The 13116-nt window shown below is 40.4% G+C and overlaps 1 long non-coding RNA gene across 10 annotated transcripts in view; it reads right to left on the reverse strand.

Moving 5' to 3' along the window:
- LOC137862521 (uncharacterized) overlaps positions 1-13116 on the reverse strand; it is a 248696-nt gene that overhangs the window by 82943 nt on the left and 152637 nt on the right. For all 10 annotated transcript variants that reach the window (XR_011100367.1, XR_011100368.1, XR_011100359.1 and 7 more), the window contains 2 exons: positions 11380-11597; positions 5951-6136 (listed from right to left, as the gene is read on the reverse strand). This is a non-coding gene — a long non-coding RNA (uncharacterized lncRNA). The remainder of the gene's footprint in view (positions 1-5950; positions 6137-11379; positions 11598-13116) is intronic.

The following is a 13116-nucleotide window of genomic DNA, read 5'->3' on the forward strand; positions in this document are numbered from 1 at the left end:
CTACAGGATGGCCTAAAGCATTCAGCCTGACCTCAGTGTGTAACCAGCAACTGAGAATGACCTTGCAGGCTCAAGAAGCCACCTTGCTGTGGTCTAGCTTACCCTGGGTGGTAAGGTCTGGCTTACCCAACTAAAGTAGAGCCTCAGTTGGCAGCTAAGCTACTGGCTCGTCAAGTGCATCTTCACTATGCTATAGCTACTGTTCCATGCAATTTCAAGCAGTACACAGTCTTGAAGCCTAACTAGAGCTGAAATGGCAGGGAAATCTGTAAGCTGGGCTACCCGCTGACTTAGGAGACCAGCCAAAATAAAGAATGCCAGGAAGTGCCTTAATTTCTGACAATAGCAGGTTCTGAGGCACTTAGAGTTCTTAAGAGATTCCAATTAACTCAGGGGTGGCTGACAGTGAAACTATAATGCTGGAATTTGAGGCACTTTGCATGAAAGTGAACACGGTAAGGTTGAAAACAAGCAGATACCAAGGGAAGGGGGAGAGACCAAAGAGCTCAAAACTGTCCTAAGACTAAAGAGCTCAGGGTTGCTAGCATAACTGGCAACCTGTCTGAGCACTGCTTTCTGTGTTGGGCCAAAGAGCTCTAAACCATCCTCTTTTGTCACACTTGGGACTGCCAGCCAACACCCAGGCAGACGTGAGGGCTGGCTTGGATGGGAAGGACCCCTGTATGCAGTACCCCCATATAAAGACTGATTTTAGAGCCTAAAATTGACTTTCAGCATCTTCCCGTCCAGAAAGCCAATCCAATATGGCCTGAAGCCAGTGAACAACATCCTGACATTACCAAGTATCCCATACTAAAGGTAAGGAGTGAACAGCAGCAAATATACAAAATCAAAGGCAGATTCCACAATAAACAGAACACAAATTTGCAGACTCTATAGAAAACAGCAACAGCCAAATCTGTGCTGAGGCTTTGGAGAAGAAATAAGACAAAGATATAAAGCAAATCAAGTGAAAAGGATCTGTGTGGTGGTTAAGCGAAACTGTCCTCTGGATCAAACTGGGCAGAGATTTTTTTGTTTTGGTGGAGGCACCTACCCCTTGCTGTTATTTTCAGAGTGAAGAGAAAGCATTACTTGAAGATGCTAAGACAAAAACAGAGACTAAGAATACCTACGCTATCCAAATGTCATCTTCTCAATGTAGTAATAGCCAATGATATGCCTACATTTAATAAATACATATTTTTAACAGGAAAAAGAAAAATAAAAGTCTCAATGTCAGCCATCTAAGTGATTGGTAGAAAACCATGTCAAGCAATGCTGAACACCGTGTTGGACTCACATATGCATTTGATGTTGCTGTGGAACAACACTGATAAAGGCTTCTTGTCATCTCTTTTCCTCAGTGAAAAGCGGAAAGCTAAACTGCCTACGCTGTTGGAGCTGGTGTCAAAGTAACTGGGGACACACAGATAAATAGAGACAGGCAGAACAAAACCAATTAATGTGAGAGTCAGCACTGACCACGCCAAATGAGGCAGTTTCCCTCTATTTGGAAATAAACAGATATGAACAGTGATACTGCCAGGAGATTAGAGGAGGCTCCCCCTCCCCATCAGACACAGAGAACAACTGTATCCCTGCAAGTTATTTCACCTCAAATAGCTTGGACAGGTTAAACCATAGCAAATTTAGATATCTGGGCCCTACAACATGATGATAGGCTCAAATTCAGTAGGTATGAATTTGAGCAGTGAAATATAAGTTCAGATGCTCATATCCAGAACTAATCCACTTATCTCTACCTGACCATAGTGATGCTGATACCTGGGGGGACTCAATAAATTACAGGCACTTAGGGATTATTTGGGCATTGCTGCTTATACTTATTTGAAGTGGAATTTTATGATATGCTCAGGCTGATGAGCTGTTCTTATTTCTGACTGTACCTTTAAAAAGTTGTCTCTCCAAACAAACTGAGCCTGTTTACTGTATTACACAGAAATTCATATTGCTCTGACACAATTGGTTATAATCCAGGCACGGAAAGAAACCAGTCTCTTAACCAGAGCTGCTGCTGAACTGCAAGCACACCGACCTTGTAACCGCATGCTAGTCTGGCGTGGAAGGTGGTGGCACAGCTGATGACCCCGCTCCCTACCTCAGCACAGCCCTTTTAGGCTGCAGGGGGGCCTGCTGCACCCTGCAACCCCCAGCAGTCCCATGCCTGAAGCTGTGCCTACCCCTGCCAACGCAGCTGGTGTTTCTGCAGCTGCAGTCTGGTTCTGGGTGGGGAGGAGAAGGAAGAGATAGCGAGAAATAATCTCAGTGATTATATGAGACAGAGAATACATTCCCTTAAATAACCTCCTCCGCCTGCTGAAGTTATCAGAGCATGCCTTTCTAATGCTGGCTAATGCCAGGTTAAGTTCAGTAGTTCACAGCTGTGTATTTTGTTTGAGATTTGTCCCTAATTGAACAGCAAGCTCAGGGACTGCAGCTACATGTAATATCTGCTAGGAAAACACATCCATCTCAAATGACATTTTTCAAAGAGGCACATGCAATCTTGTTAAAAGTATGAGCCCTAATGGCCATTTGCTCCATCATACACCAGTAGCAGGTATGGCAGGAAAGGGAACAGCTGCTTAGTTGCTTCTGTGATCTATTTTCTCTAGACGTTTGCATGTTTGGGAGAGTGGTCTGGCCCTTTGCTGCTCTCAGATGAATCACTCTGCTAATGGACTAGCAAGTGCATAGATAACATTATCAGCGATGCAGACCATGGTTCTTATATTGCCTTAATATGCCTCCAAACCAATCTGGTAAATTAGTTCCATTATAGGATTTAGATAGTATCCCATTACAGATCAAGCTTTTGGTTAAATGTCATTTCTTTGAAAGACATATTTGGTGTCAAGGTCCACTTGGTAGTTTCAGAAGAGAATGAACAGAGCCCCAGATTTTCTTATTTACTACTAGGAGCAGCCCCTCTAAGATACTCCATGGGTGGAGCCAGAACAGCCAGGAGACTCAGAGAGAACTCCTTTCATCAACAGAGGAAGGCAAGCTAGATAGTTTTCCACTAAGGTCTGTCCTCAGAGTATGGTAAGCATGCAAGTCTCCTGGTCACATACTGAAAATTGTTTCTAGGCTGTGTTGGGTCATTCTAAAATCAAAATGACTACATACCATTAAATTATTACACCAGAAAAATACATCCCATATATATGGGCTGCTGTTGAAGAAACTGGCTTTCCCCCCCCTTTCCAGTGGTATACTCATGACCCTTCAGTGAAACTACAGAGCCCATCCTAGCTGTCAAATTACAGCCAGTCTTTGGTGCATTTATTATTGCACAGTTCCATTCCTTGCTCTGAAAGCAATTCTAAATAAAATAATTTTCCACTTGCACTTGAGAAAAAAAAAAAAAATAGAAAAAAACAAGTCATGAAAATGCTTCTATTTGTTTCAGAAAATATAAATGTTCTTTCTCTGTTTTAAACAAAATTAAAACATTTGTGTCCAGCCTATGCTCCATTCCAGCATTCCTATTAAACATTTTTACTTTATAGTTAATAAAAAGAGGCATTTAATTTTAGCAGAGTCCTGGCTTATTAAAACTAAACTGATGTGGCATATTAGAGGGACTTGCCAGTATTAAATATCTTTACATGATAATTTATTCCATATTTAGTGTTCAATGTTTGCAGTATTTAATGCAGCTAAAGCATATGGTGCTGTTTTATTCAAATGGTAAACTATGTGATCATTAAAAATATATGGAAATGTAAACATCATGGCAGAGTTCAGTGTATCAGAAAGGAGCTGTTAATCCTTGCAAACAGTTTCATTATAATAAGAAGCCCAATCAATTAATGATTTTGTTTCCTTATGTATTTACTTGGTATTACGTACCAATTTAGGGTAATTAATTTTATTATATTCCAACTTTATATGTATATTTACATTTCTATATTATTATAAAGGAAAGTGTCATTTTTATTTTGATTTGATAAGAAACATAGACTGGCAAAATCTGTTTAACCACTAAGCTGGGAGCTGAGATCAATCTCCATTTCACTTGAGGTTTGAAAGCAAAAAAGCTTCTGGCTCTACAGCAGCTTTGTCAGCCTTGGCAATTTGCATTATGTTACCCATGATAGTATGCACAAGGATCCATTGCCACGAATGCAATTTAAGAAAACACTTTCAGTTCTTTTTACTCCTCAGTATTTCCAGGCAGCTGGAGTGCCTTTCTTTTTTTCTTCCTTGCTGTAGAGAGATTACTTATTACCTGTATTTAACTGAATAATAAAAAAAAAAAAACAAAAACAACATCTTGAAAGGTAATAAATAAGTTAAGTTCCTAAGAGAAACTTTTCAGGGCTTTTCACACCCAGGCAGAAAGCAAGAGGGATTTTGATGGATGGTGGTAGATGCACTGTTTTGGAGACAGAACCTCTGCTGAGCCGAGGAGCAGGAAAAGCTGTGGGGAGTGTTGTGGGAGCACTTCACACAGTGCCCTGCCCTGCCTGCTCCTTCCTGCCAGCCTGCTGCTGCTGCACCTCCTCTTAAGTACAGCCTGGCCACTGAGGCTCTGTAATTTTTCAGTTACAGGTCTTGCAGGCAGATATAGACATTTGGCACTGGTTGCTGTACTGGTATAACATACAGGTCTGGGTATTTTTCAGTTTTTGGCAAAAAAAACTCTGACTTTACTGAGGTCAGGGTTTCATCCACAGAGCCTGACAGTTCAGTACAAGACAAAAACAAGACCTAGGCAATGCTCAGTGTGGCTGTCTCCCCACTAACCAAGCACAGCTCTTGATACAAGACCCTTTAACTCTTTCATCAGAATGACTCGCTCTTTAATGCTTGCAGGTATCTCCCTCTAAATCTGACTTCCATTTCCTTACTGCCTGCTTGCCCACATAGCTCCTGCAACTCAGCCTGATCGCTGGCCACAAAGGTAAAATGGTCCAAATACTGCTGCTGTGTAGACAGGGAGCAACTGAGGGAAATAGACAAGCCTTATCTATCGCCTTTAGGCAGAAGGGCACCGATAGTGGTATACTCAGGGTTTTTCTCCAAGGCACAAAGAGAACCATGATTTAACTCACAACACAGCCACTGCTTGCAAAGCTAGCTTGGATTTCAACATTGCTCTGCTCTCCACTCACAGACAAGAGAGTAATACTCCTTAAAATGTCCATGCACAAAAGAGATGGTGGAATTGGTGGTCTCTATAGGAAGGCACAGAGATTCTGCTTTGATCCAAACAGAAAACACAATGCTGGGGTGACTAGGTGAATGTCTAAACCTGAACAGAAGTTACAACCAACTTATAAATAGAGACTGTGTTACCTCCTTGAAAGGCTGCAAGCATGTTCAACAAGTCAGGCACAGCGATTTAACAATCTTCCAACTTTAAAGTGTCTGACACCGGGGATGCGATGGCCTATTTTGTTGTCAATTGTTTGTCCTCAAGACTATGCAAATTCAGCATGAAAATTTCTTTCTTGCAGCCATTTAATTTACACCATCCATTACCCCTGCCTGCATGATTGACGTTTACCATATGATGCCTGGTTAGTAGCACTGGCAGCTGGGAGCCAGGAGACCTGGTGTCTATATCTGATGTTACTATCTTTGGTAAGTCGCTTCATCTCTTCTATTGCATTCACTTAATCACGGTCATCATCTGCAATTGAGCGGTTTGAAGGGACTCTATTATTACAGCTGTTACACCCAATACAACAAGGCTTGAATTATTTGCAGGGGACACAGCAATACGAGACTGAATTGTTAGGTAGTGAGTCTAACCTAAAGCATCAGGCAAACATAGTCACAGAGTTGAATGCCACAGTCCAGGCCTTTCTGTTTTTTTTTGTTTTGTTTTTCCCCACCCAGTCAACAGTGCAGATAAGTGAAACATTTGCTGCCTATACAAAAAAAAAAAAAAAAAAAAAAAAAGTGCCTCACCCACCTTTCTGCAGAAATAGAGGTGATTCATTTTGCCCCTTCTTTGATCGTTGTCCAAAGCACAGCATTTTCATGGGCCTGATCCAAAGTCTGGTGAGGCTATTTAGGGGTTTTCCTTCTTGTGGATTCCTTTCCATGTAGCAAAGCATTCTCTGCATTCTCCTAGGGTTCTCCCAGCTTACTGTTGAATCTGTTGAAAAATAAGTAACAAAGTTACACTAGGTAAATATCCGAGACCATCATTTTCCCTCTTGGTACCTCCAAAAGGTATCCAGCAATACCTTAGTATTCTCATACTCATGGTGTTCATGAGAAAAATTAAGATGCTGAAATAATAAGGATAAAGAAAATAAATCAGGAAATGTGAGAAATATTCTGTGGAGTTTCTCTTGTGTGGAATCAGACTTTAGCCAGAATTTTATTACATCTTGAAATGGTTAAATAGAAGTTTTACATCCTTCAGCCATTAGCACAAAAAGTCCTAAGAGAAACTATAGGAAATCTTACAGGAAGGCTTGTATCAGAGGCACCAGATATGTTTCTAGCTCTCTTTTTACCGTTCAAGTTTTAGAGATGCTTTGGATAGTAGCACCCTAACATTTGAAACTGAAATGAATTGAAATGATTCATGGCATCACTGAATTTATTTGAGATCGGCAGGGGAGGGGGAAAAAAAAAGTAGAAAAATATTCCAGGTTCTCTAAATCCTTGTGCCTTTTGGTTGCTAATCCAAATGTACTGTTTCTCCATCACCCTGGTTCCAGGATTACTGATGTGCAAGTGGTCTCTAAAGTCTCTGCCTCATGTGTGTAAATACACTGCCCAAAATGACGAGCCATCACAGCGAAGAGATGCTGGGCTATCCCACCTCCCTGGACCAAGGACGCTCTCACCTCACCCTGGCTTTTAGCAGTCCTGAAGCAAATGTACTCTGCAGTCCCTCACTTGCCTTCCAGTTCTCAAAGCACAGTGCACTTTCAGAGAACTTGGTGTTGCAGAAGGTAGGTATACATCACTGAAAGAAACCTCATTTCACAGCTATTTTCTTGCAACCTTAATGCTAAATTCTCAGACGGTTTTGGCCTGTTGTATTTCTGTAGCAAGCATAACTTAATTATTTGGCCAATTACAGTATCAGGGAGTATAACAACCATTACATGAATGGGTGTTGAATCAGCACATTTTCCACTCCACAGTAATCAACAGGAAAGAGAGGGGAAAATACATTAACTGAGAAAAATCTAATAAACATAATGCTACCTACAGATATGTGCTATTTAATCCCATGAATGGATTTTAGGATTCTGTTCACATGGTAATAGCAGATACCATCTTACTGAAGGAAATGGTGACTTCAGTGTGCAAGTCCAGCATCAGGAAAATATTTAATTTTAATATCTGTATACAAACAAAATGTCATCCTAAGTGATTCTCAAATGCTGAGTGAAATAATACTCAGGCACTGACACATTTTAGGCTAGATCCAAGAGGAAAATGCTGCTGTTGACTTCAGTGTGAGCTTTCCAGCCAAGTCTGTGAGCAGGACACAACACATCATCTGTCTGTAGAGACTTCCCTCAGCAGGGGCTAGATCTGGAACAGGATGCTAGCCATGAAGAGAATAAGGATATCATTTCATGAGTTTAATTAAAATGTATCTGCCGCACTTATTCTGCTTGACAAATCCAAGGGCTGATAAAGTGCCAAATAAATACATACATAAATAAATAAAAATCATGTTTCAGTTCAGAGAAGCATAAATAACGAATTAGCCAGGAACTATGCTGGAACACAAGAGGAGGTAAAGTAACATAGCAGGTTTGATTTTCCTCCATATGCCTCACTTTTTTTTCCTGGGTAGGGACAGACCAGGGGATACTTAAGCTTTTAGAAAATAAACAAAAATAAAGATAAAAAGTCAAAACCACTACAGCTTCTGTTCAAGTGGCAAATATTTGTACTGAATCTGAAGGAATAGTGCTCCACAAGTGTTAAATGTCTTTCCATTATTATTAGTTGTTACAGCTACATGCAATATTGATTATGTTAATGATCAGGATAACATTTTGAAGAGGAAGTATTAGATTTTCTAATAGTGATTAGTACATTGATTGTGATTGGCTATATAATTACAAGTTAAGATGGTATTTGGTTCTTTAACATGGCATTTTATAAGTCAATGACCACTTAGGAAATCATCTGGCCCAAGTTTGAACATTCACACTTGTAAAGTATACATTTTTGAAATACAAAATTCTGTTATTAACATTTATGAAATAAGATCCTTAAGAAGAAGCATGCCTGTTATTGGAACCAAGGGCCACAGCATGCATTCAATTCTAAACACTTTTTAAAACAATACCCACATTTATTGTGACCTTCTCTAACATCTGAATACATATTTATACTGAATTTATTATTATTGTTCCTTCAGTACAGGGAAAGACACCTTAAGAGCCATGTATTATGTAGTCCTTATCCAGAGCCTACTGAAGTAAGTGGAAAGAGTCCTTTTATTCAGGGACTTAATGCAAATCCTAAATTGAACACTTTGAAAAGTTAAATTTTAAATCATTTTAGGTTAGCTTCTCATCTTAACATCAGCAATTCAAAATAAGAGCTGACTAGAGTATTAATCAGAGATTTTTACTGCTGCTGGAAGTATCCACCTGTACAAGATAACATTAGATATAGTCAGGCTATAAATTCTGACATTTTTGTGAACTACACCTGGATTGCACACTTGTTTTTCTCATGAAAAATGGCTGACGCAAGGAAGATTTCAAGATATATCAACTTCAGGAATTTATATTTAGCACTGATAAACCAGTGGAGCCCTGTTTTGGGTGTTTATAAAAGGCAAGAAAAATAAAGATCAGCTGTCACATTGCGTACACCACCTATTTCACATACCTGCAGCTAGCTCTGTGGGGGCAGGTAAAACAAGATTTTTGTCTTTTTTATACATAGACACATCAGATATCCGAGGAAGTATAAGAAAACTTAAAAAAAAAAAAAAAAAAAAATCTAACTATATTTTCATCAAAACAATAACTGTATGACTCTAACTCAATGAGCCTCCTCATTATAAACTAAAAGATGGCTATGCCGAATGCGTCTCACTTTTTCAGAATGCACTGCTGTGTCCTACTTGCAATTACTTGATCCTCTCAACCCCATTTAGCAGAAAGACAACTGTTTTCATAGCCCAGATTCACACCATGAAGTTTTAACAACTGGCGTAGAGGCCCCAACAGACAAATGTGAGGGAATGGCAAAATTTCTCTTCTCAACCTGATTATATCTCATTCCTTTAAGAGCACAAGGCCTCAGGAAGCACATGGTTATCAATACAACACTGTATAGATGCTGTACTCTGTCCCAGGAGCCCTCTAGAAAGAGTCACGTGCAACGTTTGTATCCATGATGGTGACAAAGCCAAACAGGATTTTTAACCCCCAATTCCAGTGACTCAGCCTGCAGACACCCACACACATTTCCTGAGTCTTTTGGAAATGCCTCTTGCTGTGGTGGGGGCTAATTATCCACAGAGATCAACTCTTCAGCTCTATGCTCTTGGATAAATACCAGGTCTATGTGGACAAGAGGCTGTTTCAGCTCCCCTCCAAGACCCTCCAGGGGAATAAGGACATCAGTTCTGATGTTGTAAGGAGCACAAACACCAGCAGCTATGAGGGAGAGAAGGGTGGGACCGTGGTGAAATGGAACCACAATCTACACAGCTTCTGGAGACTATCAGTAACCACTCCGATTTGGGAGTGGTTCCTCCTCTCTGGTGTGATCTCCTCATTCATGCTGAGTATTGTTATAAATGTGGGAGTGGGATGGAAGAGTCTCTGGGGAACAGGAAGAAAAGAAGAAATTGAAATACACTGGGCTGAAACTTGCCAGCAAATGAGGATGGGAAAGGCACTTAGGTAAAATCCTACACTTTTAACATCTTTTCCCATATACAACATATAAATCTGTCCTCTCTCATATCCTCTTTAAAAACAGCACTCCTTTGTGCAGTTGAGAAATAAAGGCAAGAAGATTGGAGTGTGTATTTTATTTGAAAAACTTGTCCTAGCTATACAGCAAGTGCCTGAGCAAGACATCTACTAGAGCTTTCACTGTTATAAAACAGAAATATACAAGGAATGTTTTTTATAAATTAATAAACATAATGATCTAGATCCCTTAGTAGAAGAAAATAAATTACATAAAGACATAAAGGTATATATTTCTTGAAAAACTCACTAGTGACTTTAGTCTGAGGTCTTACTTCCTTGCTTTTTTTTTTTTGAAAGTCCCCAGTACACGTGCACTGAAAAACACAAAACTAAGTTCAAGACTAATATCCCACAGCCCTCCTCCAAATAGATCAAGCTGTTGCAGAGGATATTAAGGGGAATGCTTATGAGTTAAACTTATTTCGTAAAGAATTACTTTTGTCTGATATGATTTCCTAGCAAAAAAAGAAGAATTTTCTCTCCTTGTACAGCATTTCTGGATCACTGCAACATCATCTCTTTCTAAGCTGGTCTTAACAGCGTTTACCAGGAGATACTCATCAGTCCTTAGCTGCTCCATTGCATGTCAATAAAAATATAACCATGGCCACATGTAAACAAACTGGCTCAGTGGGCAGCTTGCACTTCAGTGGTGCAAGAGCAGCTAACAGGCAACTCTCAAACCCACAGATTCTCTTCTTTGCTAGGATTGACTTTTTTTTTTTAAGATTTTTTTTTTTTGCACATGATAAAAATGTGTGATAAAGTTCAGCATAAATCAGTAGATATTTTGTAGCACCTTTTTCCTTCCTTTTGACATGACCAACACCATCCTAAATACTTGAGGTATGTACACAATACAAGTACTAAAAATAAGCAGCAGTCAAGCACATGTTACGGCAGAGTAGTAAAGTGATATTTTCCTCAGCTTCAGCAATCCTCAGTGACTCTGCTTGGTGCTTTCCTGTTGAAAACCAACAGACGACTCTTTGTTTCATTCTCCCATCACCAAATACTCCGTAACACGTGGCAAGAAGTAATAGCATGAGAACTGCTGGCCTCAGAGAGGGCCAGACAAGTCAAACTGCTGACAGGATACAGGAACAATCCCTGGCTTCAGACAGCTCAGTTGCTCTGTGAGGAGCCCCAGGCTCATAGCAGGGCAGCTTGCTCCTGCTTCAGGGGGACAACGTGGACATGGAGCACACCAAGCCTGGCTTTCCCCTCTCAGCATTGGCCTCCAGAGGTTCTTCAGCCCTCTCTCTCACACCCTGCTGTCACCAAATACTCACTGCTGGCCTTCCTCTGTAACAACCACCACGCTGAACATGGTCCTCTCAGTACAACATGTACCTCACAGTGTAAGACATAAAAGAAAATGAACTAAATTATGCCTCAAAACTGCAGAAGTACCACATACCAGCGGCCTGCTCTGGAAGGCTGGAGAAAATTCTCTACTGCCCATCCTCCCGGTTGCTGTCAGGTCTTCCATGCAGTTTTGGTTTACATCACAGTGTGCTTTCACACCTCATTTATCAGCCTTAGAGGTACTGCTTTGTGCTAGAAGACTTGTCAGGGAGCTGGCTCCGTCACCTCTACCACTCATGAGGTGCTCCCACTCAGCATCTACTTTCTCTTCTGGAAAAAAAAAAAAAAATGAGCTCAATTGCAGCAGAATTAGTTGATTAAATTTCTCTAGCTCCAGGAAAATTAGGTAGCATAGTTATAAACAGCCCCCAGATGTGAGTAGTATCTGCTGGGTGCTGGAGTTTTTAAGTAGCAATGGAAACAGAATGTGGAAAGCTGTTCCCACCAATCTATGCTCTTCTCTGGTGCCTCACAGTAAAACCACAGAAAAGCACATCCTGCAGGATACAATGCAAGGGAGCAATTTGGGGAACACTTGTGCTGTATGACCACAGCTCACTAACTAGCCAGGAGACTGCATGAAGAGAGCACATCAGTTCAAGCCACAAAATTTCTGTTTTCTGAGCACATGGTGGAGTCAACTGTTGCAGACCGATAAAATTTGCAAGAGCAAGCTTTCTAGTGTAAACATAACCTCACTCACACTGAAGTAATCGGTCCCACAGCCCTCCTCTCTGCTGGAGGGAAAAGCCATCACTGTGAAGTGGGAAAACATGACAAAAGTCAGACAAAATGTGTGAGGATTTACAAATAAAATGATAGAGGAATTGGATAACTCATAAGCATGGTAACCCATTTACTCAGTTTGGCTGAAGCCCTGCTAATGTTTGGGATTTTATCTCACAAAAATGTATACAACTCGTATCAAGAATTTCCCTCCCAGACGTCTTTTGACTAAACAGAGTTTTTCAAAAGCATTTTCTGGTGCTGCACTAAGCTCTGCTTCCATCAGACCCACTGGAACACTGATATGAGGAAAGCTGGGCCAAAATCCCACCCGCAAAGTTTTATTTACTAAATGCAGGGTGTTAACATTGGTATCTCTGCAGCCCTGTGAAATCACAACTCCTGTGGTGTGTCCCTGGAACAGCAAACTCAGGACTTTCCAGCAATACAGAGCCTCAGATAGGAAGGAGTCTGTTCCAACTCAGCACAAATTCGCTTTATACGAATCACTTCTCATCAAATCCTACAACTAAATGCTTAGGTAAGGGTATCAATATTACACTGATGCACTAGGGAACCAAAAGTAAAGAAATCAGAGAAATCAAACACCAGCAAAAAATAAAAGAACAATAAAGCCTGGACATGCTTCACATTCTTTTCCAAATATGAAGCATTTTCTGTTCCAGCAACAGCCGGCTCTGCAGCTCGGTTTGCAAGTCCTCTTTCTGATATCTCGGTGAGACAGAACTATCAGAATCAAGGAGGAGAGATAACGCATAAAAATGGAATTCAGCAAACAAATAAAAATGTAAAGGACTAAACTTAGTTCAACCCAGCAGACCTTCCTAACAAGGCACATCTTATCTCTATAGTATTAATAAAAGCACAGAAAGACAACTTATTCCTTTGCAGCACACACTGAAATCACTCAAAATGAACTGTGGTTTGGTAGGAGATAGATCTATTGTGGGCCATAATTACATACAAAGAAAATGGATATATCTAACATGAAAGCTTTCTACACTGAACTAAAATGCAATAGCAAAGATAATTACTTTGATCC

This window comes from Anas acuta, chromosome 1 (genome assembly GCF_963932015.1).
Source record: "Anas acuta chromosome 1, bAnaAcu1.1, whole genome shotgun sequence".
Taxonomy (NCBI): domain Eukaryota; kingdom Metazoa; phylum Chordata; class Aves; order Anseriformes; family Anatidae; genus Anas; species Anas acuta.